Source organism: Narcine bancroftii, chromosome 13 (assembly GCF_036971445.1).
Source record: "Narcine bancroftii isolate sNarBan1 chromosome 13, sNarBan1.hap1, whole genome shotgun sequence".
In the NCBI taxonomy this organism is placed as follows: domain Eukaryota; kingdom Metazoa; phylum Chordata; class Chondrichthyes; order Torpediniformes; family Narcinidae; genus Narcine; species Narcine bancroftii.
Window position 1 is genome coordinate 66,616,051 of NC_091481.1, and position 25,127 is coordinate 66,641,177.

General features: G+C 41.3%; 1 long non-coding RNA gene across 1 annotated transcript; it reads right to left on the reverse strand.

Annotated features, from left to right (window-relative positions):
• Positions 1-6,906: 6,906 nt before the first annotated feature.
• On the reverse strand, positions 6,907-24,045 carry LOC138747959 (uncharacterized). The gene is made up of 4 exons (XR_011347749.1): positions 24,031-24,045; positions 13,201-13,218; positions 9,911-9,934; positions 6,907-6,941 (listed from the first exon to the last, which is right to left on the reverse strand). It is a non-coding gene; the product is annotated as an uncharacterized lncRNA (long non-coding RNA).
• Positions 24,046-25,127: the final 1,082 nt, after the last annotated feature.

Consider the following 25,127-nt stretch of genomic DNA (forward strand, 5'->3'; position numbering starts at 1 on the left):
ATGTAGTGATGATGAATTTATTGTCATGCACATTATATGATGCACATGTGCATCAGAATTCTTCCTTGCTGCAGCCGAACAGGACTTTGTAAAAAAAGTATGAAGTGAGTAAATCTGGGATGAAAGTGTTTTGGTAGTCAGGGCATCAGCAATGTGATTGGTGACCCTGAAGTCCAAGTTGGCATTTTGGTTCATTCCATTTACTAGCATTGGGGCCCATTTTCTTGTTCAAATGGCAAGCAATTGCAACGTGCGGAAGGACTTGGGAGTGCTTGTGCGTGAGTGGCAAAAGGCTGGTTTGCAGGTGCAGAGTGGGTTATCAAGGAGGCAAATTGGAATGTTGGCCTTCATCGCTGGAGGGATTGAATTTAGGAGCTGGGAGGTTTACAAGGTCCTGGTGAGGCCACATCTGGAGCACCGTGTGCACTTCTGGTCTCCTTACTTGTGGAAAGATGCACCAGCTTTGGAGGCGCTGCAGAGGAGGTTCACCAGGTTGACTCCAGAGATGAAGGGGTTGGCCTGTGAGGAGAGCACAGTCTGGGACTGTACTCGCTGGAATTGAGAAGAATGAGTGTGCATCTTCTAGAAATGTTTAAAATTATGAAGAGCATAGATAAGATAGAGGTAGGTAATGTGTTCCCATAGCCTTAAGTTTTGGATAATAGATTTAGGACAGAGATGAGGAGGAACTGCTTTTCCCAGCAGATGGTGAATCTGTGAAGCAGTGGAGGCGACCTCAGTAAATATATTTAAAACAAGGGTGGATGATTTTGACATAGTTGGGGAATTAAGAGATATGTGGAAAAAGCAGCCATGATCTCATTGAATGGTGGAGCACGCTCGATGGGCCAGATGGCCGACTCCTTACTATGCTCTAAACCACTCTTATCCCTATCTCTTTTGAACATTATAATTGTGCCTGCTTCTATAACTTCCCTGGCACCTTAAACCATTGCCCTTTAGTCCTACCCTGGGAAAAAGACTCAGCATCTAGTTTATTCATTCCCCTCATGATTTTATACACCTCAGGAATATCACCTCTCAGCCTCCTGCATTCTAAAGAATAAAGAGTGTGTTGTCCAGTGAGGACTCTACCGTCCTTCAGGAAACTGCAGGTGTATCCTGCACTCAGATTCATGAATCATATATCAAAGAAGCAAGTTGTTTCACTGCCATGTCCACAGCACCTTCACACACACCCATTTACACTAATCCCATTTTAATTCTGCCAACATTCCCTTCAAATCCCCAGACACCATCCCTCACCAATGCACTAGGGCATTCTTTACAGGCTTATTAATCTACCATATATAATCATGTAATAGTCAAGTTTTTTTGGACCAATTTTTCAGGTCAAATTTGGGGGTGTTGACTTTTACACAGTCATACTTTTGACCGCGCTAAGTACCTGCGTCATTCAAGGTGACAGGAGCTTGGATGGGTGGTAGTTCCGTGTTCAGGGCATCGGGACACTGGTGGGCAGGCGGCGGGAGCTTAGGAAAGAGTCTGTGGCTGGGGCGTCATGAGCTCTGGCGGGCAGGCGGCCAGGGCGAAGATCTGCAGTCAGGATATCGGGAGCTCGGATGGGTGCCTGGGGCCTAGGAGAGAGTCTGTGGTTGGGGCCTCATGGGCTATAGTGGGTGGCAGCCGAGGTGAGGGTCCACATTTGGGATGTCGGGAGCTCAAATGGGCAGGCTATTGGGACCAAATAGAGGGAGGTTCACTTTTACACGGGTTATATGGAAACCACACGATTTTTGAGCCAAAAAAGAGGGAGTCGACTATTAAACATGATCAACTATTACACGTGATCGACTGTTACACGAGTATATATGGTATATGTCACTGGAAGTCCTTCAGTGTTTTTTATGGCTGTCCAAAATATGTCAGGAACCACCAAGAAATGGATTAATTTCCCATTCTTCATCTAGAGTAGATGCAGTTGGACAATTTGTTTGCATTTGGCCTCATGCAACACCTGTGCCCGTGCATCTTCGAGGAGGTCCTCCTGATTAACAGGAGGACACACCAGAGGCCACTCTGTGACCGGGGATCCACTTACAGTTCAAGCAGCAGATTCAGTTCAGACGGGATCGTCCTTCTGATTCTAGGTGCGGTTTCAAATGGCACATTCACAAGAGAATTGGCTGGAACTAGAAAGTGAAAGATCTTGCAGGGCAATGTGGGGGAGTGGGGCACTGGATTGCCCAGATGTTGAACCATTGGAAGGGTTGAATGGGGTCATTCCATGTAGTAATATTTTAATGATTCCATGATTTCACAAAGTTTAAAGTAAACACAACTCATGAAGTGGTGAATTGGCTGTGGCAGATATAAAGGCTCCTGGAACCAGCAGATGTTCTGTTTACAAAGTTGGTGCAGCTTATAATAAACCTGGGTAGATTTTTAAATGGTTGCAAGTAGTTCATTCAAAACATACCGGGGTTGTAGGTTAATTGGGTATAATTGGGCAACACGGGCTCGTGGGCTGAAAGGGCCTGTTACCGTACTGAACATCCAACAAAAAGAAGTAACCAGCAAGGTAATTGAGTGAAAAAACATATAGAAATGCTGGAGGTCTCAGCCAGTCTCACAGTGTCCATTGGAGGGAAAGATATATTACCGACATTTCAAGCCTGAGCCTTTCTTCAAGGTCAATGAGTGAACCACTTGGCAACCATTTAAAGATCTTCCCAGGTTTATTATAAGCTGCACCCACTTTGTAAACAGAACATCTGCTGGTTCCAGGAGCCTTTATATCTGCCACAGCCAATTCACCACTTCATGAGTTGTGTTTACTTTAAACTTTGTGAAATCATAGAATCATTAAAATATCACCACATGGAATGACCCCATTCAACCCTTCCAGTTGTTCAACATCTGGGCAATCCAGTGCCCCACTCCCCCACATTGCCCTGCAAGATCTTTCGCTTTCTAGTTCCAGCCAATTCTCTTGTGAATGTGCCATTTGAAACCGCACCTAGAATCAGAAGGACGATCCCGTCTGAACTGAATCTGCTGCTTGAACTGTAAGTGGATCCCCGGTCACAGAGTGGCCTCTGGTGTGTCCTCCTGTTAATCAGGAGGACCTCCTCGAAGATGCACGGGCACAGGTGTTGCATGAGGCCAAATGCAAACAAATTGTCCAACTGCATCTACTCTAGATGAAGAATGGGAAATTAATCCATTTCTTGGTGGTTCCTGACACCTTTAGGACATAAAGAACACTGAAGGACTTCCAGAGACATGTACAATATATACTTGTGTAATAGTTGATCATGTGTAATAATTGATCGCATGTAATAGTCAATCATGTGTGATAATAGATCACATGTAATAGTCAATCATGTGTAATAATAGATCACATGTAATAGTCAAACACGTGTAATAGTTGATCACGTCAAATGACCTCCTTCAGAACTGTGACAACACCAGTATTACAATGAAGTGGTTGCACTTACCTTGTTGAGCTGATCCAGAGTTCCATGATAGAAGAGAACCAAGGATGAGAAATGGGAACAATTTGGAGAGATGGAGGAAGTGTGGGAAGGTGAGAGAGGAAACAGATATAATTAGTAGTTAAACAGGAAAATGTGCAGACTCTGATTGTAGTCCACACAAAAATGCTGGAGAAATTCAGTAAACTGCGCAGCATTCTTTATGTAGAAAAATAAAGATACATAACCCATGGTTCGGACCTGAGCCGTTCATCTAGATATTACGAAAGGCAGAGATAAGATAGAGCAATGGTTTTCAAATGTTATCTTCCCACTCACACATCTTAAGCAATCCCTTGCTAATCACAGAGCACCTTTGGGATAGGGATTGCTTAAGTTGGTAAGTAAGTGGAAAGAAAAAGTTTTAAAACCACTGAGATAGAGGTTGGTAAGATGTTCCCATTGGTGGGGGAGAACATAATTAGGAAACATAGCCTCAAGATCCAGGCGAATAGATTTAGGATGGAGATGAGGAGGAACTGTTTTTCCCAGAGGATGGTGAATCTGTGGAATTCACTGCCCATTGAAGCAGTGGAGGTGAATATCATTAAGATAAAGTTGGATAGATTTTTACATAGTAAGGGATATGAAGAAAAGGCAGGTCGGTGGAGATGAGCCGATCATCAGATCAACCATGATATTGAATGGCGGGGCAGGCTCGACAGGCCGGATAGCCGACTCCGGTTCCTATTTCTGATGTAAAAGGCAGGCAGGCACCTGATTGAAATGGCGGGCAGAGGGACAGGGGAGGAGCATGGGCCCACAGGCGAGTGGATATAGGTTGGAGGGCCCAAAAGATGAGAAGAGATAGGGGAGGGGGCAGTTCTCTGAATGGAGAGGGAAGGGGGTGGAGAGCTAGAGGAAAGGAGACAGAGAGATGGGGAAGGAGACAGGGGAAGGGGACTAACGGGAACTGGCAGTCGATGTTAATTCCATCTGGTTGGAGGGAGCCCAGATGGAATATGAGGTGTTGCTTCTCCAGTTTGTGGGAGGCCTCAGTTTGGCAGTGTACAAGGTCAGGTACAGACATGTCAGTCCAGGAATCGTTTGCGGAATTGAAGTGGTTGGTCACTGGGAGGTCTTGGCTATTGCTGCGGATAGAGTCAAGGTGCTCTACGAATCGATCTCCATGTTCAATCTTTCCAATGTAGAGGAGACCACAGGATGCAATAGATGACCCCCGCAGATCTATATTGGAAGGACTGTTTGGGACCCCAAATGGTGGTGAGGGAGGTAGCATGGAAACAAGTGAAGCATCTCCTGCGGTCACAGGTGTAGGTCCCAAGTGGTTGATTAGTTGGAAGGGAGGAGAGGGCAAGGGTGTCATGGAAGTAGCGACCCTTGGGGAAGGCGGAGGTGGGAGGAGAGGGGAAGATGTGTCTGGGGTGGGATCATGTTGTGGAGGAAAATTTGCAGAGGCCACTGAGTAGTAGGTGAGGACAAAGGGAATCCTGTCCTTGTTGCATCTGGGACAGAGGGGGCCAGGGCAGATGTGCAGGAAATGGAGGAGATGCAGGCAAGGGCTGAGTTGATGGTGGTGGTGAGGAAGCCACATTTTTTGAAGAAGGAGGACATCTCGGATGATCTAGACTGAAGACCTCATCCTGGGAGCAGGGTTTTATTTTGTATTAGATAAAAGTACTTGACTCTTTAACAGCCAGTTCCAGAATTCAACAGTCGCGGTCGTGTACTTCCCATCGTCCGGAGGAGAGTCAGAGCATCAGGATCACCCATGTGGCAGTGAGCCAATGAGAAGGACAGAAGTATTTATCTGGCTGGTGTTTGGGGAGTTGAAGAATGCAATGGTGTGTCGAGTGAACAGTTTCCTGTCCCCTGTTTACCACCAGCCTGTGCCGTTAGAATTAGAGCCAGTCTTTCAGCTATAGATTTTTCACCAGAATACCTATTTTACATTTTTACTTTTAAATTTTACTTTAATTTCTCTCCACAGACACGAGCAAACTTCATTTCTGTTTATACCCTTATGTCACTGCATTTGAAGCTCGGAGACATACCTTGAACTCTAGGGGCCCAGGGGATGGAACCTTCTCCAGGAACCTGCTTCCTATGGCTCTGAGTTCCTACTGAATGCATGATTTACCCATCTCCCACCACACGGCTGAAATTGACTCTGCCTCTTAACACCACGCGTGCCACGGCATCTGTGAGTAAGCAGCTGAGAAGCCAATGACAAATCAGCTAACGCTGGGGTCTAGGGCAGCGCCCAAAGGAGCTGGACAAACTCAGCAGGTCACGCACCATCCACAGAAAACAAAGGCAGAGGACATTTCAGCCCCACTACCTGCTGAGAAGAGGCTCCCAAGCATCTCTGTTTTAAATGACTGCAAAATGAAAAGGCAATGAGAGAGAATGCTTCCCATAACAGACAAGTTGGTTACAGCAGTGGTTCCCAACCTTTTTCTTTCCACTCACATTCCACCTTAAGTAATCCCTATGCCATCGGTGCTCTGTGATCAGTAAGGGGATGCTTAAGGTGGTCTGTGGGTGGGAAGGGAAGGTTGAGAACCACTACCCTGGACCCAATTGTTACTGAAATATTTGGCTTGAGAAAAATTGTCATTGGCCCATTTCCTTTGGAGTTCTGAATCCGTGCACATAACGAGTCAATTAGGGGCGATTAAAACAGTGGTTTTCAAACTTTTTCTTTCCACCCACATCCCACCTTAAGCAATCCCTTACTAATCACAGAGCACCGATGGCATAGGGAATACTTAAAGTGGAATGTGAGAGGAAAGAAAAAAGTTTAGAACCACTGGATTACAGTTTAAAAGTGATGAGAAATTTACAATCCCAATTTTTAAAAAATTTACAAATTTATTTTCTGTGATCTGGAATATGCTGAAAAGGTCACAGAAAATGATTCAATATAAAAACTGAAAATGAGATTCGATAAACAAAATTGTAGGGAAAAACATTTAGAGAGAGAGCCTGCAAGTCTGTGGAACTTGTTGCCACGGGCGGCTGTGGAAGCGAGATCGCTGGGTGGATTTAAGGCAGAGATTGACAGGTATTTGATCAGTTGACATCAAGGATTACGCCTGAGTGGGAGGATGGATCAGCTCATGATTAGAATGGCAGAGCAGACGTGATGGGTCAACTTCTGCTCCTAGATCTGGTGAAGTGGAACAGGTCTACACATGAGCCTGCAAAGGTACCATGGTCATGCTTTTTGAACAATATCAAAATTGGTGGGTTATTGTGTAAAGTCTTTCAGGGAAGGAAATCCACTGTCCTTACCCAATCTAACCTAGTTGTGAATCCAGAGCCAGCAATACAATGATTTTTCCCTCCCTTCTCAGTTCTTGTAAAGTGGGGGACAATTAAAAATGATCATGGGCAGTGATCCAGTCACTGAGTGGTTAAAAAAAATCTATAATTCCAAGCTCCATCTACCTTGCTCCTCTCGCTCCTGATATTCATCTTCTGAATGGGTGGAAGCAAGACAGCAGAAATTAGACCAGTGTCAGTAGCAAAGCACACGGTAAAGAGGATGCAAGGCCAGATGCAGAGACCGTGGGAACCCACCCCCTCCCCACCCCCGTCATCTCTGGCCACAGATCTACACCAAACTAATGTACACTTCAATCAAATGCAACATAAATTATACAACTCAAGCAACCGGCAAAACAAAAATCGAGAAAATATATTTAAAAAAAATGTAAATAAAAATTTAAAACTGTAAAAGTAAATGTTCTCCGAAGCGACACACAGCCCCTCGGTGAAGTTGGGAGCAAACATTCGGCCTGCGGAGCGCCGCCTGCAGCAGGCATTTGAATAAAGTTGTGTTTGAATAAAATGGTGGTGCCCAGCTGGCCGATAGGCTACTCTCCCAAAGTTTCTCACTATCCCTGTCTAATAGAGTCTTTATTAGCATATTATTAAGTTTATGAGTAAACAAGGGGTGACACGGTTAGTGTAACAGTTACCGCAACCCAGCGTCATTTGGGGTTCAAATTTAAATTTAATTTTGTAAATTACAGGAATCATCTCATTAAAGTTCACATAATTAAGGACAAGAATACTGATTTTTTTTTCCATTTACTTTACATTTTGCACTGTCTTTTAAACAGTTCACTCTCCATGCAGGTGTATTAGTTAGGCATTATAAGAGTGTGCCTCAGGCAACCGGAAAATTTGCATATCCGGCATCCGCAATCCCTGTAGGTGTCGGATACCAGGGATTTTATTATATTGAGGTTTCAAAATACACCAACGTTCCTTAATATGGATTTTTAGAGAGTGAGCACATGCTTTGGATCTAAAGGCCTGCTTCACAGGCACATGCTGTGAAAGACTGATGTGGGGAGAGGGCATCTCCACTTCTCCCAAACTCTGGGTGGGCAGCTCTTAGGCACTTTATTGAAATATCCAGGCTGCTCAGTGAATTTTGGGAACAGGTTGTGTGGCCACACTTCACCACATGCACGTAAGCAGACCTGTACAAATACTGTTTGTGCACTTGCACATATACACACCTTCACATGTACACTTCCACATGCGCACACCTACTCAAACCATTATACACAAACCTGTACCTGCACATACACAGAGTGAAACACGAAATTCTGCAGATGCTGTGATGGCAGTAAAAACGTACAGAAAAGCTGGAGGATCTCAGCCGGTCTCGCAGCATCCATAGGAGATAAAGTACTGACGTTTCGGGCCTGAGCCCTTCTTCAAGGTTTAAGCAAAGAACAGGAAGGTGCCAGGATAAAGAAGACTGGCGGGGAGAAATCCAGGCCAACAAAGCAGATTCCCCTTGTCCTCTTCTACCACCCCACCAGCTTCCATGTCCAACATATTCTCCTCCGCCATTTCCACCACTAGACACATATTCCTCTCTCCGTCTTCCACAGGAACCACTCCCTTCATAACTCCCTTGTCCATGCCTCCCTCCTCACCAATCGTCCTCTTCACCCACTCACGCCCACACCTCCTCCGTCAACGCCATTCAGGGTCCCAAACTGTCCTTCCAAGTGAAGCAACATTTTACTTGTGAATCTGCAGGGGCCATCTACTACATCTGGGGCTCCTGTTGTGATCTCCCCTCTATCGGAGAGACTGGGCACAGACTGTGAGATCACTTTGTTGAGCACCTCGGCTGTCCGCAACAATATCAATTTCAATTCCCCATCCCATTCCCTCACTTTCACATCTGTCCACAGTCTCGTGCACTGCCAGGCGGAGACCACCTACAAATGGGAGGAACAGCACCTCCTCTTCCATCTGGGCACCCTCCAACCAGATGGCATTAACATCGACCTCCGATTTCTGTTAAACACCCCCCCTTACCCCTGTCACTTTCTCCCCAGCGCTCTCTCTCTCCCTCATTTTCCCTCTGTCTCCTTTCGCCAGACCAAATTCAATTCTCAGCTCCTCTCTTATCACTGAACACCTTTTGTTGGTCTGGACTCCTCCCTCGGACAGTCTACCGATGCATTCCTGTTCTTTGCTTATTCCTTGAGGAAGGGCTCAAGCCCGAAACTTCGGTAGTACATCTTTAACATATATGGATGCTGCAAGACCAGCTGAGTTCCTCCACCATTTTGGTGTGCTTTCATTATCATATACATTCATACACCTCCACATGGACACAAGTGCACGTGCATGGAGTTTTCCCTTCTCCAGCTGACATATCTCGCAAACCTGGAGACACTGAGGTTGAAGAGTCCAGCAGGATATGGCCGTGCGGCCAGAGTGTTAGCAGATGGGACAGTCCTTCAATAAGTCAGTAAAGCAACTGCAGCAAAGAGTTATTTTAGAACTAAACATACCATATAATCTCAGCACATAGGGTAACTTGGTGTATAAAATGACCCCTGAATTTCCTCCTAAAATGTAGATTTTGAGCTATACTCTCTGTATAAGATGACTCCAAGTCTGGCACCTACCACTGACCAGTGGAATGACGCTGCTGATTTAATATAATAATTCACAATATTTTAAAAGCAAATTATCTAGTAAAGGTTTACATTTTATTAGTATGTTTTAAAATAAACCGTCGGCGGCTCCTTGAACAGGCCGTTTAAAGGCTGTTCAGAGCCAGCTGTTAAGGTACAGATTTTAAACTTGGTATATAAGACGACCCCTAGTTTTGGGTGACATTTTAAATTTAATATTCAAGGACTGTCTTATATGCCGGCATGTATAGACAAAACTCCAGTAAAATTGGAGCTGTTCTCAGTTCTTTCCGTGCCATTGATTCTCAGCTTGGATGAGATTTTTGGTGTTGATGTTGAAAACACCATTTATATGTGCAACCTTTTCAAACGTCAGGTCTTTTGCAAGCGTTGCACATTAAACTGTGTACTCTTTTTCTAAATGCTATTGAGGAAAGGAATTGTTGAGCACTTCCCCATTAGCTGAAATTGTGCAACAGGGAATATTCCTACCTTCGACTTCAGGCTGTTCGACATCTGTTAAGGAAAGAGGGTGAAGGAAAAGCAGGGATTGATGAGTTGCAAAATACAAGATCACTTTCAACCAGTTAGATCAACTTGCATAATGTTCATGCTTTAGTTAAAGAACTGAGGATAACTTGTTTATGATCCTGAATTTCCATAGCAATCTCCACATGCACACAGATATAACGTGTATAGACGCCTACATATTTTTAGAAATCTCTTAGCAGTACGGGCAGTCCCTGGGTTACGAATGAGTTCCGTTCCTAAGTCTGTCTTTAAGTCGAATTTGTAGGCAAGTCAGAACAGGTACATACATTTCTTATTTACCGTCAGTTAGTCAAATGCTTGTCTTGGTATATAGTATATATTTAACCTTTCTATGCATAGAGAACTACTGGAGTCAAAGTTACACACTCAACACAGTGTTAATGGCAACATCATCCAACTTAAAATGGGTCCTTCCTCAAGCTGACAAACTGATGAAGACGTGCGTAGTCCATTCATAAACATGAGTCGTCCGCAAGTCAGACATTCTTAACCCAGGGACTTACTGTATAAATTCGTGTCTGGCCAAACTAGAGTCTGGAGACACGTGTCAACTAGATAGAGAAGGGAATTACTGACACCAGGGAACCAGTTTTTCAGACGATGCAATAATTTATAGAGTCATAGATTTATACTGTGTGGAAACAGGCCCTTCAGCCCAACATTCCCATGCTGATCACACTAGTCCCTCTGGCTTCTCAATCCATTCTATCTATGTATCCGTCCAAATGTTTCTCAAATAGTGCCTGCATCAGTTGCTTCCTCAGGCAGCCTGTTCCATGCACCCAGCACCCTCTGTGCAAATAAATCATTAACCCTAAGGTTCCTATTAAACCTCTTCACCCTCACCTTAAAATATGTCCTCTGGTCACAGATTCCCCTACTCTGGGCAGGAGGCTCTGAGCATTCACCGGCCGGCTCTGTTCCTTCCCTCATTTTTTATTCCGGACATTTAATTAATGGAATTTAAAGCTCCCAGCTGATCCGGTGCGATTTGAACTCGAGTCGAATCAAAAGATCGGTAACTTATTATTTTGCAACTGTGTACTAACATATTTATAATTTCTGTATCTGCAATTTTTTATACATATAGTAGGATCCCCATTATCCAGATTCCATGCTGCTACGAGGAAATAAATAAATAAATTTAAAAATGATTAAGAATAAATGAAATGTTAAATAAAAGTTTAAAACTGTAAAAAGGTAAACGTTCTCCGAAGCAACACACAAGCCCTTGGTGAAGATGGGAGCAAACACTCAGCCAGCGGAGCGCCCCGGTCGTGCCCCGCCTGCAGCAGCTGTTTGAATAAAGTTGTATTTGAATAAAATTGGCGGTGCCCAGGATGAAGAGCCGCTCGTTGTTGGGGCGACTCTCCCAAAGTGTTCTCCCGTCACTGCCTAGTAACAATCTTAAGTTTTTTATTTGTAAACTATGGGGAGGAGGTGGTTAATTATGACGGCAGCACGGTTATGTACCAGTTAGCGCAATGCTGTTACAGAGCCAGCGACCGGGGTTCGAATTTGAATTTAAATTTTGTAAGTTACGGGAATTATCCAATTAAAGTGAACTTTACATAATTAAATACTACAATACAAATTTTTTTCAAATTACTTTACATTTTGCACTGTCTTTTTGTCTTTTAAACTGTTTATTCTAATGCAGGTAAGGGTCAGTCTTAATGAGGATTTAATGAAGTATGTTTGTAGGACGCTTAAGTGGTGCACAAACCAGAATAGACCTGCGACAGCGTCAGTTCTTGTCAATCTTGTGGCTATCACTCCTATTTAAGATATCTAGACAGAGCACAGTATATACAGGTAGGACGAAGAGAATATATGATTCTATCTGGGTAATCAATGTCCCAAATCTCTATCAATATAAAGAATTAATCCTAGACAGAGCACAGTGTATACAGGGAGGACAAAGAGAATATATGATTCTATCTGGGTAATCAATGTCCCAAATCTCTATCAATATAAAGGATTAATCCTAGACAGAGCACAGTATATACAGGTAGGACAAAGAGAATATATGATTCTATCTGGGTAATCAATGTCCCAAATCTCTATCAATATAAAGAATTAATCCTAGACAGAGCACAGTGTATACAGGGAGGACAAAGAGAATATATGATTCTATCTGGGTAATCAATGTCCCAAATCTCTATCAATATAAAGGATTAATCCTAGACAGAGCACAGTATATACAGGTAGGACAAAGAGAATATATGATTCTATCTGGGTAATCAATGTCCCAAATCTCTATCAATATAAAGAATTAATCCTAGACAGAGCACAGTGTATACAGGGAGGACAAAGAGAATATATGATTCTATCTGGGTAATCAATGTCCCAAATCTCTATCAATATAAAGGATTAATCCTAGACAGAGCACAGTATATACAGGTAGGACAAAGAGAATATATGATTCTATCTGGGTAATCAATGTCCCAAATCTCTATCAATATAAAGAATTAATCCAAAGTTTAATGCAGCAACACTGGATAAATTTGGGTCGACACTGGACAACAATTTTTTTCAAAAGGTTTGCTTCCTTAAAAAAAAGGGGAATTACAATAGACAACTTTAAGATGAACACAAGGATGTTTTCAGATTCGTTGTACCACATAGGAAGTTGGAGAAACGTTAAATTAAATTTGATTGAATTCAGCAAGTTTAATCGCACAATGACGCTGACTGAACTAAAAACGTTTTGCTGCTGATTTTCATTTGTACTCAGCATCTGATGCCTCTCATATCAGTGTCCAAGAATGGTCGGCCGGCACTGATCGATTCCAGTTGCTCTTATACCATTTTATAATGGTCGCAATGACCTGGTGAAACCTTTCTACCGTGTCCATCACCGATGGCACAGAGACCAGACGGGAAGTCGTCCAAGTGCGAGTTTTCAACAGCATGTTGCACTTCGTGGTTTTAGATGCTTGAAGCATTCAAAATATGACGGGAAATCACAAAAATAGGCTATATCTAAAAACAAACGCGAGGTGATAGAAAAATGTTACGGCGGTTTTCGTGATCAGCAGCCCAAAATCCATAAAATACACCCAGGATGCAAACTCTTTGTTGTCCAGTGTTATCAGCATGCAAAACCAAGCATAAACACAGTTCCCTAAATGCAATGTAAAAGGTTGCCTGGGTTAGAGTAAGAAGGAAGAAGCAAGATTGTCTATCACCCGAACTGGGAACTGGCATGGAAACACTCAATGGCGCACCTTCCGCGGGCTCATCCTCTGTGAAAGCAAATAGGAACTTTGTTATTCATGCAAGGCAGCAAGAGGTTAAGTACGTCTAATAATTTCCATAGCTATGGAAATGCGGCGGCATTTTGCAGAACCAAGGAGTTGCTGTGATGCACATTGTAGAGTGGATCATGGAGGGGCATGTGTCTTCTCCATCTGGAACCCGGTGGGACTGTGGATTGCAGAGTGGTATGTGACCCCCCACTCTCGTCTGGAACCTTGTCAGAAGTCTGCCCTTGCTCGCAGATCAGTACACTCCTGGTCATTGGCCCCTTTAATCACCTCCTCGATACCTGGGCTGGACTCTCCACACCCACCACGTATGAGCCATCCGCCTCTTTCCTTCCCCTGGGACAAACCCAAGCTTTTTAAAAAATTTTTTTATTTTTCACACTATAAACCACATTGATCAAGATACATACATTTTCCTTTTCAAATATATACAGTGTCGTTTTCTCCCCCCCTTCCCCTCCCACCCTCCATACCTACCTCCCCTCCCATTCATTTAAAGTTCAGAATCTAAGATACATTAAACCGTCAAACAATGTTGTCACTCAATAAAAATAAACAAGAAATTCCACTGAGTCAGTTCTTTTCATTCTCTTCTCCTTCTGTCATTTTAGGTGGGAGATGTCCCCGGTAGGTTTTCTCTATTATGTTTCATGTATGGCTCCCATATTTGTTCAAATATTGTAATATTATTTCTTAAATTATATGTTATTTTTTCTAATGGAATACATTTATTCATTTCTAAATACCATTGTTGTATTCTCAAGTTATCTTCTAATTTTCAGGCTGACATAATACATTTTTTTGCTACAGCTAGAGCTATCATAACAAATCTTTTTTGTGCACCATCCAAATCAAGTCCAAATTCTTTGTTTTTTATGTTACTTAGGAGGAAGATCTCTGGGCTTTTTGGTATCTTGCTTTTTGTGATTTTATTTAATATCTGGTTTAGATCTTCCCAAAATTTTTTCACTTTCCTCATGTCCAGATTGCATGAATTGTTGTTCCCATTTCCTTTTTACAGCAAAAACATCTGTCAGATACTGTTAGGTCCCATTTATTTAACTTTTGAGGTGTAATATATAGCCTGAGTATCCAGTTATATTGTATCATACGTAACCTCGTATTTATTGTATTTCTCATAGTTCCTGAGCATAACTTCTCCAATGTTTCCTTCTTTATCTTTATGTTTAAATCTTGTTCCCATTTTTGTTTAGTTTTACCATTTGTTTCCTCATTCTCTTTTTCTTGTAGTTTAATATACATGTTTGTTATAAATTTTTTGATTATCATTGTGTCTGTAATCACATATTCAAAATTACTTCCCTCTGGTAACCTCAGACTGCTTCCCAATTTGTCCTTCAAGTAGGATTTCAGTTGGTAATATGCCAACACTGTATCGTGAGTTATATTATATTTATCCTTCATTTGTTCAAAGGATAATAATTTATTTCCCGAAAAGCAATTTTCTATTCTTTTGATCCCTTTTTTCTCCCATTCTCTAAAGGAAAGGTTATCTATTGTAAAAGGGATTAGCTGATTTTGCGTCAGTATTAGTTTTGGTAGTTGGTAATTTGTTTTATTCCTTTCTACATGAATCTTCTTCCAAATATTGAGCAGATGATGTAATACTGGAGAATTCCTACGTTGTACCAATTTTTCATCCCATTTATATAATATATGTTCGGGTATCTTCTCCCCTATTTTATCTAGTTCTAATCTAATCCAATCTGGCTTTTCCCTTGTTTGATAAAAATCTGATAGGTATCTTAATTGTGCGGTTCTATAATAATTTTTAAAGTTTGGCAGGTTGTAAGCCTCCTTGTTTATACCATTCTGTTAATTTATCTAGTGCTATCCTCGGTTTCCCCCCTTTCCATAAAAATTTCCTTATTATTTTCTTTAACTCCTTGAAGAATTTCTCTGTCAAGTGTATTGGCAATGCCTGAAATAGGTATTGTATCCTTGGGAAAATGTTCATTTTAATACAGTTTATCCTTCCTATTAGTGTTAGTGGTAAGTCTTTCCAATGCTCTAAGTTGTCCTGTAATTTTTTCATTAGTGGATAATAATTGAGTTTATATAGATGGCAGAGGTTTTTATTTATTTGTATACCTAGGTATCGCATTGCTTCCATTTGTCATCTGAATGGTGATTCTTTCTTAAATTTTGAGAAATCCGCATTATTCATTGGCATTGCTTCACTTTTATTTGCATTAATCTTGTATCCCGACACTTCTCCATATTCCTTTAATTTCTTATTTAATTCTTTTATTGATATTTCTGGTTCTGTTAAGTATACTATAATGTCATCTGCAAATAAACTGATTTTATATTCCCTGTCTTTTATTCTTATCCCTTTTATTTTATTTTCTGTTCTTATCAGTTCTGCTAGTGGTTCTATGGCTAACACGAACAATAAGGGCGATAGTGGGCATCCCTGCCTTGTTGATCTGCTTAAGTTAAATTGTTTTGAAATATATCCATTTACTGTCACTTTCGCCAATGGCCCCTTATATAATGCTTTAATCCAATTAATATACTTCTCTGGTAAACTGAATTTTTGTAGTACTTTGAATAAATAATTCTATTCTACTCTCTCAAAGGCCTTCTCTACGTCTAAAGCAACCGCTACTGTTGGAGCTTTATTTCCTTCTACTGCATGAATTAAGTTAATAAATTTACAAATATTGTCTGTTGTTCATCTTTTTTTAATAAATCCAGTTTGGTCTAGATTTACTATTTTTGGTACATAGTCGGCTAATCTGTTTGCTAATAGTTTAGCTATTATCTTATAATCTGTGTTAAGTAAAGATATTGGTCTATATGACGCTGGTGCGAGTGGATCTTTCCCTGTCTTTGGTATTACTGTAATTATTGCTGTTTTGCATGAATCTGGTAAGCTTTGTGTTTTATCAATCTGGTTGATTAATTTATTTTGTTCCTCTGTTTGTAATTTCAGTAGTTCAATTTTAGTTAAAAATTCATCTATTTTGTCTTCTTTCCCTTCGTTTTCAGATTGGTATAATTGTTCGTAGAATTCTCTGAAGTTTTCATTAATCTCCGTTGGATTATATGTGATTTGTTTGTCTTTTTTCCTTGATGCCAATACCATTCTCTTAGTTTGTTCTGTCTTAAGCTGCCATGCTAGAATTTTGTGCGTTTTTTCCCCTAGTTCATAATATTTCTGTTTTGTCTTCATTATGTTCTTCTCCACCTTATATGTTTGTAGTGTTTCATATTTTATTTTTTTATCTGCCAATTCTCTTCTTTTAGTTGTGTCTTCCTTCATTGCTAATTCTTTTTCTATATTTGCTATTTCCCTTTCCAACTGCTCTGTTTCCTGATTGTAGTCCTTCTTCATCTTGGTTACATAACTTATTATTTCCCCTCTGATGAACGCTTTCATTGTGTCCCATAGTATAAACTTATCTTTCACTGATTCCGTATTTATTTCAAAGTACATTTTAATTTGTTATTCAATTAATTCTCTAAAATCCTGCCTTTTAAGTAGCATGGAGTTTAATCTCCATCTATACATTCTTGGAGGGATGTCCTCTAACTCTATTGTCAATATCAGGGGTGAGTGGTCCGATAAGATTCTAGCTTTATATTCTGTTTTTCTAACTCTGTCTTGCATGCGAGCTGATAACAGGAATAGGTCTATTCTTGAGTATGTTTTATGTCTACCCAAATAATATGAATATTCCTTTTCCTTTGGGTGTTGTTTCCTCCATATATCCAAAAGTTGCATTTCTTGCATCGATTTAATTATAAATTTGGTTACTTTGTTCTTTCTGTTAATTTTTTTTTCCAGTTTTATCCATGTTTTAATCCAAATTAAGGTTGAAATCCCCTCCTATTAGTATGTTCCCTTGCGTGTCTGCTATCTTCAAAAAAATATCTTGCATAAATTTTTGATCTTCTTCGTTAGGTGAATATACATTGAGTAAATTCCAAAACTCTGAATATATCTGACATTTTATCATTACATATCTCCCTGCTGGATCTATTATTTTCTGTTCTATTTTAATTGGTACATTTTTACTGATTAATATAGCTACTCCTCTAGCTTTTGAATTATATGACGCTGCTGTTACATGTCCTATCCAATCTCTCTTTAATTTCTTGTGCTCCACTTCAGTTAAGTGTGTTTCTTGCACGAATGCTATATCATTTTTTTCTTTTTTCAGTAAATTTAGCAGTTTCTTCCTTTTGATTTGGTTATGTATTCCATTAATATAGTTCAACATAGCCATTTCATACTTTGTTTATCTTTCCTTTCCATTTCCTCATCATCACCTTTCCTTCTTATCCATTTCTGCTTTCTTTTTTTGAACACTTTATAAGACAACATTTCTAAAACATCAAACATTTCCCTTATTCTCCTATCTAAAATTTCTTTAACCCCACTATCCCCTCCCTTTCCTGAGTTGCCCTTTATCCCTTGTCGGGCAACCACATCTCCCCTCTCCATTTGGATATGCGAATTCACTCGCAAGCGTCAACTGATTTCGCAGTGACTGTAACTCCTCCCCATCCAGCCCCTCCCCAGAAAAGATTTTAATTTTCATATAAAACAAAGGTCACTCTCTTAATTCCCTCCTTACTTCCTCTCTTCCCTTTCTTTCCCTTATTAATTCTTATCTATACTCTATATATTTTCTTTTAAATACACATACACACATGTACACACATATATACATACAAACACACACATATATATATATATATATATATATATATACCCATATACACACATACATATAGTTCGTGGTCATTTTTGCTCTCGTTACATGTCTTCATGTCTCTGTCTGTTTTGTAGTTGTTCTGCAAATTTTCGTGCTTCCTCCGGATCCGAGAATAGTTTGTTTTGCTGCCCTGGAATAACTATTTTAAGTACCGCTGGGTACTTTAGCATAAATTTATATCCTTTTTTCCATAGGATCACTTTTTCTGCATTAAACTCCTTCCTCTTCTTCAGGAGTTCAAAACTTATATCTGGATAGAAAAAATTTTTTTAACCTTTGTATTCCAGTGGCTTTTTGTCTTCTCTTATTTTCTTCATTGCTTTCTCCAATATATTTTCTCTTGTTGTATATCTTAGGAATTTTACTAGAATGGATCTTGGTTTTTGTTGTGCTTGTGGTTTCGGGGCTAAAGTTCTATGTGGCCTCTCTATTTCCATTTCTTCCTGTAATTCTGGTCTTCCTAGGACCCTGGGGATCCAATCTTTTATAAATTCTCTCATATTCTTGCCTTCTTCATCTTCCTTAAGGCCCACTATCTTTATATTATTTCTTCTGTTATAATTTTCCATTATATCTATCTTCTGAGCTAACAGCTCTTGTGTCTCTTTAACTTTTTTATTAGATTCTTCTAATTGCTTTTTTAAGTCCTCTACTTCCATTTCTACGGCTGTTTCTCATTCTTCCACCTTGTCCATTCTTTTTCCTATATCTGACATGATCATCTCTAATCTATTCATTTTTTCTTCTGTACTTTTTACTCTTCTTTTTATTTCACTGAATTCTTGTGATTGCCATTCTTTTACTGATTCCATGTATTCTTTAAAAAAAAATATCCATTGTCTTGCCCTTCTCTTCATCTTCCATTTCTCTGTGTTCTCCCTCCTCTTCATCTGAGTCCACTCCAGGATCTGTGTCCTTTACCTCTGTCTCTTCTGGTTTTCTTGTTGGTTTGTTTGTTTTATTTTGTTGGGTATTTTTGGTCTTCTTATTTTTATTAGAAGTGTCTTGCTGCTGGTCTTCTTCCTCTGGGTTGGTCATCTGTTGTTTCTTTGATTTCTTTTTACTCTCTTCTTTCTTGGTCTCGTTATTTTCTGTGTCTTCCTCTTGCTGCTTTGTTGTGGCTGTCATTCTCAGCTGTGGAGATCGACTCCTCAGCTGGTCCCCCCTCCCGTCAGTGTTTTTTTTGTCTTGCACATGCGCGCTGCGCACTTTTGCTTGGCTCCGTGAGCCATTTTTGTAGTCCCGAGCTCGGGACTTCGACTGACCTGAGGGAGCGGGCTTCTCTCTCCACAGCGGGCTTCCTCGGACAGGTAAGGCCTTCCCTTTCTTCTTCCGATGTCTTTTCTTCTTCTCTTCTTCCCATTGCTTTCAACTTTTCTTTCTTCGTTGCCATTTTCTTCCCACCTTTACTTTCACTTTATTTTAATTTTCGTGTTTGTGCCTTTGCGTTTTCTCTGTTTTTTTTAAACTTTTCCAGAGAGGGCTGGAGTTCCCCGACCGGCCACTACTCCATCATGTGACTCCTCCCCTGGACAAACCCAAGCTTCACACCAGGTTGACAATCGTGGGCAACACTGGAGAGTCGTTGGTAACATGGGTGCAGAAAAAGGTTTGGGAGCTGGAGTGTTGTGTGTTTAGAAATCACTATCCTGAGTTTAGATAAGAGCTGTGCCTGCTAGAGATATCAAGAGGTGACGGGTGTCATATGTTGTGACTAGATTTCTATCTGTGAGGGTGTTGTTTAACCTGGCGGGTGTGTGTATCTTTTACCCCTGTAGTGACTCCCATGCACGTGTAAATAAAACACTACTGTTCAACCAGCCCGTGTTCAGATTCATTGCCCTTTGGACATCGAACTGGTTTCACACACACAACACACATGCATTCCTTTTAATCAAGGATGGAGGACGACATGCAGTCATAAGTAAATCATCTGGACCTGGATGAAGTGGCTACTGAGCTGGACTGGCACTGACCTGACCCCAAACCTCAATGCTTTATCAGTGTTTGCAGTGGACCAGAGTCAGCATCAGAAGAGATTTAATTGAGGGCATTAGGGTAACAGTGGGGAGGGGCAAAAACTGCCATTTGAGAGCTCACTCAGTGGGGGGGGGGGGTGGGAGCAGGTGCCATTCCTGCCATGGACCTCCTCTGTCCTCCGCGATGTCACACTTCCCCCTCCCTTCGGCGTTTGAGGCAAACGTGGAGATGAAGCCACGTGATTCATTTTCGTGACACCCCCTCTGATGGGGATACCTGGTGTGGTCCTCAAGCCCCTAGCGACGCAACGCAGTCAAAAGTATGCCCCATGTAAAAGTCGACCTCCCCAAATTTAACACCAAAAAATTTGGTCAAAAGAATGTGACTGTTACATGAGTATATAGGGTATATCAGTGGCTATTGGGTTTTGTTGTGAAATGAGAAAGTCTGCAGGCGCTGTGATTATAGTAAAAAAAACAGTAATATTGGAGGACCTCAGCAGGACTTGCAGCGTCTATTGTAGACGTTTCAGTCCTGAGCTTTTCTTTATGACTTGAAGGTCTCAGGCCTGAAATGTCAGTAATATATTTTTATCTCCTGTGGACGCTGGCAGACTAGCTGAGTTCCTCCAGCATTTACTGTGCCTTTACTATTGTGTTACTACCTCACTGACAAAAGGCAAAGGAGGAAAAACCCAACACCCAACCCCAACCAACCAATTTTCCCTTGCAACCGCTGCAATCGTGTCTGCCTGTCCCGCATCGGACTGGTCAGCCACAAACGAGCCTGCAGCTGACGTGGACTTTTTACCCCCTCCATAAATCTTCGTCCGCGAAGCCAAGCCAAAGAAGACTATTGTGTTTTATAGGCTATGTTTGTGTGTTAAGTTCTGTCATTGATAGAGGTCTTGATTTTCTGGTTATTTCACTGCAATGCTGGAAGTTTGCCTGTTTTGTTTGTGAGCGTCGGCTTTCTTCACAGTAATCGTGACTGGCACGCTCCTCTCAGAAAACTATCAGTTGGAGAATATCGGATGCAAGTGACACTTAGCGTCTAATGGTGTTAGCAGACCCAAGCCTTGGGTGATGACTTTGGGAGGCACATGTTCAATCTGCAAGGGTCGGCCAAGCTTCTTGCTATCTGCCACTTGAGTTCTCCACCCTTTCCATTTCTCCTCCCTCCCTTCACCGCGCCATCCCTCCTCCCCTTGATCGCTGCTGTCCCCTCCCTCCCTTCTCCACCTATCTATCACCTCCTGCCTTTGCAACCTCATCGCCTACTCTTTTGTCCGACGCCTGCCGACATTTTCCCACACCTTGATGAAGGGCTCAAGCCCAAAACGTCGGTTATGTGTTTTTACCTTTACTTTTGCTACGTAAAGGATACTGCTTGACCTGCTGAGTTCCTCCAGCTTTGTGCTTTCACCTCCACTCCCGCTCTTGTCCCGTCAGCCTGTGGCTTACTTCGCTGTTTCCAAGGACGTCCTGGGCAAGGCACTGGCCAGTTGCCAGCACCTGACCAATGAACAGGGAAGAAGCAGGCCAAGGGTCTCATTACTGCTTGCTCCACCATCAGCTTGTTTCATGTGGCATGAGGTACGGTTAACGTTGAGTGCTTTGTGTGATTTGCCAGCAGCTGGTGGTCCTGCTTGTTTCCATTTCTCCTCAATAAACACGTTCAAGACAGGAGTTTGCAATATAATTGCAGTGTGGTTCATTGACCACCCTTTGTACATTGGGAGTAAACATTTAGGATGATGCATTTTCACTGAGAAAATCGGTTGAGTTACTTCTGATTTCTAACCTGTCAGCATTTCCCACCAAATGCTATCTTGTGCCAAGCAGTGATTCCTGACCCTATTCAGATTTCCATCCTCTGTGGGTATAGTAGTTCATCCCACTCACCATAGTCTTTCACCCAACAAGGAAATGGAAACTTCACATTTTAATTTCAATAAAGATTAAAATTGGTCAAGGTGACATCTAATATTGGGAGCTCTCTCTTCTCCCCACCTTTGGCTCCTGTCTCCCACACCTCTGCAAATTGCTATTAGTGGGCAAGGCTACCGGCCACCATTAGGCCAACATTCTATAGGACCCCCATCGAGAGCGACCTGGCCAGCTGCATCACCGTGTGGTACGGTTGCTTCACAGAAATGGATCGGAGGTCAATCCACAGGACCATAAAATTGGCAGAAAGGATCACTGGTGTCTCCCCCCCACCCCCCCCACCCCACCCCCCCCACCTCCCCGCACCCCCCCCAACCCCCCCACCTATCTATGCAATTAACCAGGATCGTTGTCTGAAGAAGATGCATAAAATCATTGAGGACCCCACTACCCTGCACACAGCATCTTTGAGCTGCTCCCCTCGGGGAAGAGATACAGGAGGATCAGAGCCAGCACCACCAGGCTGAGGAACAGCTTCTTCCCACGGGCAGTGAGAACACAGAACAACCAAAGGAACTGCTCACACTGACCACCTGAGACTTTCATATTCACGAAATAATATTTATTTATTTATATCGATGAAATACCAGTCCTGCATATGTATTGTTTGTCTGTATGTGGGCTATGTCTGGTTGTGAGTCTGCGGGTTTTGTGGAGGATGCTGTTTCGTCAGGTTGTACTTGTGCACTCAGACGGCAATAAACTTAACTTGTACATCATGTTCCAGAAAAGAACTTTCTGAAGTAAAGTGCTTGGTGCCCAGAATGCCTTAATCTGAAATATTGCAAATTGAATTCAGTGACTCGAGGCTAAAACTGAAAAGCGAAAAGATTTTTCAGCCTTGTTCTAAAATTGAAATTAATCGGCAGTTTTGATCAAGAGTTGTAGAACTGAAATGTTAAGCCTGTTTCTCTATTCACAGACGCTGCTTGACCTGTGGAGCATTTTCAATAAACTTAACTTGTACATCATGTTCCAGAAAAGAACTTTCTGAAGTAAAAATTAAAGTGCTTGGTGCCCAGAATGCCTTAATCTGAAATGTTTCAAATTGAATTCAGTGACTCGAGGCTAAAACTGAAAAGCGAAAAGATTTTTCAGCCTTGTTCTAAAATTGAAATTAATCGGCAGTTTTGATCAAGAGTTGTAGAACTGAAATGTTAAGCCTGTTTCTCTATTCACAGACGCTGCTTGACCTGTGGAGCATTTTCAATAAACTTAACTTGTACATCATGTTCCAGAAAAGAACTTTCTGAAGTAAAAATTAAAGTGCTTGGTGCCCAGAATGCCTTAATCTGAAATGTTTCAAATTGAATTCAGTGACTCGAGGCTAAAACTGAAAAGCGAAAAGATTTTTCAGCCTTGTTCCAAAGTTGAAATTAATCGGCAGTTTTGATTAAGAGTTGTAGAACTGAAATGTTAAGCCTGTTTCTCTATTCACAGACGCTGCTTGACCTGTGGAGCATTTTCAATAAACTTAACTTGTACATCATGTTCCAGAAAAGAACTTTCTGAAGTAAAAATTAAAGTGCTTGGTGCCCAGAATGCCTTAATCTGAAATGTTTCAAATTGAATTCAGTGACTCGAGGCTAAAACTGAAAAGCGAAAAGATTTTTCAGCCTTGTTCCAAAGTTGAAATTAATCGGCAGTTTTGATTAAGAGTTGTAGAACTGAAATGTTAAGCCTGTTTCTCTATTCACAGACGCTGCTTGACCTGTGGAGCATTTTCAATAAACTTAACTTGTACATCATGTTCCAGAAAAGAACTTTCTGAAGTAAAAATTAAAGTGCTTGGTGCCCAGAATGCCTTAATCTGAAATGTTTCAAATTGAATTCAGTGACTCGAGGCTAAAACTGAAAAGCGAAAAGATTTTTCAGCCTTGTTCCAAAGTTGAAATTAATCGGCAGTTTTGATTAAGAGTTGTAGAACTGAAATGTTAAGCCTGTTTCTCTATTCACAGACGCTGCTTGACCTGTGGAGCATTTTCAGCATTCCATTCAATTTTCTATTCTCTGTAGGTTTAGAAGTACATCCCATTTATTGTAGCCTTTCACAAGTCAATAGAAACTTCATATTTTAATACAATGAAGTGCAGAATAGGTCAAATGACACCTACCTTCCTGCTGTCCCCTGGCAGAAAGAAGGAAAAAGAAATTGGTTAAATTTTATAACAGGTCACTTCGATCCATGAGCCCGTGCCACCCAGTTACACCCAATTAACCTACAACCCCCCCCCCCACCGGTACATTTTGAACGATGGGAGGAAACTGGAGCCCTCAGGGAAAACCCATGCAGAATGTACGAGGTCCTTAAAGACAGCACAGAATTCGAACCCTACTGGTGCTGACACAGACCAGCACCATGGTTACGCTAACCATGCCACCAAAATAAATACATATGGTTTTAAAAATCATGCAAGGTTTGGTAGTTTAATAGGAACGATTTAACCCAGCTTAACTAAAAATATCTCTCACAATAGTGAAGCACAAAAGGTATGGATAAAGGAAGTTTTTTTCCTTTGGTTGGGGTGGAAGGAAAGGCTGTGGATGTTCAGTAAGGCCTTTGTCAAAGTCTCACATGGGAGGTTAGTCAGGAAGGTTCAGACACTCAGTATTCATGGGGAAGTAGTGATTTGGCATTGGCTATACGGGAGAAGCCAGAGAGTAGTGGTGAGTCATTGCTTCTCAGACTGGAGGCCTGTGACCAATGGTGTGCCTCAGAGATCCGTGCTGGGGCCATTGTTGTTTGTTGCCTCTATCTTTTTTATTTTTATTTTAATTTTTTATTTTTCACACCATAAATCACATTAGCCATGATACACACTTTTTCCTTTTCACACATATACAGTGACATTTTCTCTCCCCCCCCTCCCTCCTCCCAACCCACCCCCCCCCCCCACTCCCCCCCTCCCATCCATTTAAGGTATACAATCTAGGATACATTAAACCAGTCAGACAATGTTGTCACTCAACAAAAATACACCAGAAATTCTACTGAGTCCATTCTTTTCTTTCCTTCTCCTTCTATCAACTTAGGTAATGATTGTCCCCAGTAGGTTTTCGCTATTGTGTTTAATGTAAGGCTCCCATATTTGTTCGAATATTTCAATATTATTTCTTAAATTAGATGTTATTTTTTCTAATGGAATACATTTATTCATTTCTATATACCATTGTTGTATTTTCAAATTATCTTCCAATTTCCAGGTTGACA